Source organism: Mus pahari, chromosome 2 (genome assembly GCF_900095145.1).
Source record: "Mus pahari chromosome 2, PAHARI_EIJ_v1.1, whole genome shotgun sequence".
Classification (NCBI taxonomy): Eukaryota; Metazoa; Chordata; class Mammalia; order Rodentia; family Muridae; genus Mus; species Mus pahari.
The window spans coordinates 111,854,737-111,857,408 of record NC_034591.1 but is presented as its reverse complement, the minus strand read 5'-3'; positions in this window follow the sequence as shown (position 1 = coordinate 111,857,408).

Sequence of the window (2,672 nt, the reverse complement as noted above, 5' to 3'; positions counted from 1 at the left end):
CTCTCTCTCTCTCTCTCTCTTATTCTCTGTATATGAGTATACTGTTGCTCTCTTCAGACATAGCAGAAAAGGGCATCAGATCCCATTACAGATGGTTGTGAGCCACCATGTGGTTGCTGGGAATTGAACTCAAGACTTCTGCATGAGCAGTCAGTGCTCTTAACCACCGAGCCATCTCTCCAGCCCATCTGCAGTATCTTTCCTGCTGGGACATTTTAGCTTTTGTTTTCTGGTTTCTAGTTCTGTTTCCCCCACCCAGGGATATATGAAAGGTGTGGCACTATGTTAGAAACCAAACCAAACCAAACTAATCAACCAACTAAACAAGCATGCAAGCAAGCAAACAAACAAAAGCCCTTCTCATCAGGATTCTTAGGAATGTTGTCTCTAAATCATTTTGAAGAACTGTGTGAACCTGTCACCTATGGTGAATAAAGGGAAGGGTGGCCTTTGGGAGAAGTAAGAGAGATGCCCAGAAGAGGCTACAAAAAACAGAGCCTATGGAATAGTGGCTCTCAACCTTCCTAACACTGTGACCCTTTCATACAGCTTCTAATGTTATGGTGATCCCCAAACCATGAAATTATTTTATTGCTATTTCATAACTGTAATTTTGCTACTGTTATAAATTGTGATGTAAATATCAGATATGCAGGATATCTGATATGCAATCCCAAAGAATATCTGATATGTAATTCGACGGGTTGAGAACCACCACTTTATAGCCTCAGGTCATAACTGAAATTTGTCAAGTCCCCCACCAAGTGGTAGAGTCTGGGTAGAAGAAATGAGCAGTTGAACAAAAGAGAAAAGGTTTTGCCCCTGAGGCGCCTGTGTTCAGAAGGATGTTTAACCTTCCAATACTGAGGGCCCATGGCAGCCGCATTGTCAGGGGATCTTATCTCAGAATAGTGTTTTCCAACATATACAGTAAAATATGTAGAACTCCAAGAAAATCAATTCTATCGCAGCTTGGAGGCTCACAGCACTGTATAACGTCACATTCTCCTGGCAATGGTATTTTAAGCCATACAATTTAATATTATGCCAACCACCAAAAGTATATGAACCTGTCCCATCTTCCTGGCCTGTGTGCCTACAGCTATTACAAAAGGCCATGTGTTCTTATTATAGACAAGAATTCTTGTTTGAACAGTCTACTCTTAAAAAAAATTCTAAACACACTATGGACAGCTTATTCCTTCGTGGGCTGACAAAGGAAATACCTGAAACCATGAAGACTTTCTCCCCATTCAGAGATCACTGAGTTTTTACCACTGGTGGCCGAGTGACAGCCAGGCATCTATCTACCTCTGTAAGGAAGACTTTGATCACATGCCCTCTGAGACTGATGTCCAGAAGTTTAAAGGTGAGCACCAATGGTGTTTCATGGTATTGCCAACAACTGTAATGCTGTAAGAATCTGTCACTGCTTAAAGAAAAATCACAGCCACTGCTCAGTCATGGGAGCTGCATTTTCATAAAGGAAGGGACTACTACATTTCAAATGGAGGATTGCCAAAATAATTGCTGTTCAATCCAGTCCCTCCCCCAATAAATCTTCCATTGCCTCTAGATATAATTCCTGATGGGAAAGCAATAAATAAATACATAAATAAATAATAGCATGCTGAGTATCTTATTCATAAGGCACAGGACACAAAGCATGGTACAGACTTGGGCATGTGGAGGGCAGGAGCTACTGCTTAAACAAAGAAGACTACTCTAGGAGGATGTTGTTCAACAGTGAGTGATCTGGAAGAAAAGGATTCAAGCATGGCCGTCTGCAGGATGGACGGCTAGGGACAGGAAAGGGGTGTAATGGAGAGTTCAGAAAAACTTTATGAAAATACCATGGTCTCAGTATCATGCAGATTGTCACCAGGTAGATTTGAATGGAGACATACATGGTCTGATTTCTAGGAATTCTCCAGCTCCAGTATCTGCCAATCTGTGGACAGGAGACAGATGGAAACAGAAAGAACCTCTTTGGGGACTTTCACTGTAATTCCTTTGAGAAAGAATGGAAAGTTGAATCAAAGTAGCTATAGCAAAAGTAGTATCCTAAACATTCCCCTAACAAGGGTCGCTGTCCTAAATGAGGGCGGACAGTCAAGTCTGAGGTCCTGAGGCAGACGGAAGAATGCAATTCCCATCCACCAAGATGAGAAAGACGACAGGGAGAAAAGACCAGCAGTGTGTTGAGTGGGAGTCAGATACGTCATGCTTGCAAAGCTTATTAGAAACTCAAGATGGCAGTGGGGTGAGTGGGATGATGGACACATGAATCCAGGTGCGGTGAGTAGGATGGCGGACCAAGGAATCCAGGGTGTGACTCTAAACTGGGTACTGAGAATTGTTAGAACAAGGAAGGCCAGGCCCCGGAGCTTCCCAAAGGTGAGCAAGAGGAGAGGCGTTCTGTAAAAAAACAACCTTAAGGAACGGTTACCTAGAGGTAAGAAGAAAACAAAGACCTGCCAAGAAAGAAAAGGGTTTGGATAGAACAACAGTGATCAGTGTGTGCAGCATTTTGTAAGTCAAGGATGAGTAATATCTGAAGACTGACTACTCTTTGGCAAAAAAGAGGACCAGTGGTAATCATAAAGGTGAGCGGTGGGTCGGGAGCTAGGGGAATCTTTTCACAATGAGACAGAATGCAAGCAGAGACTGCA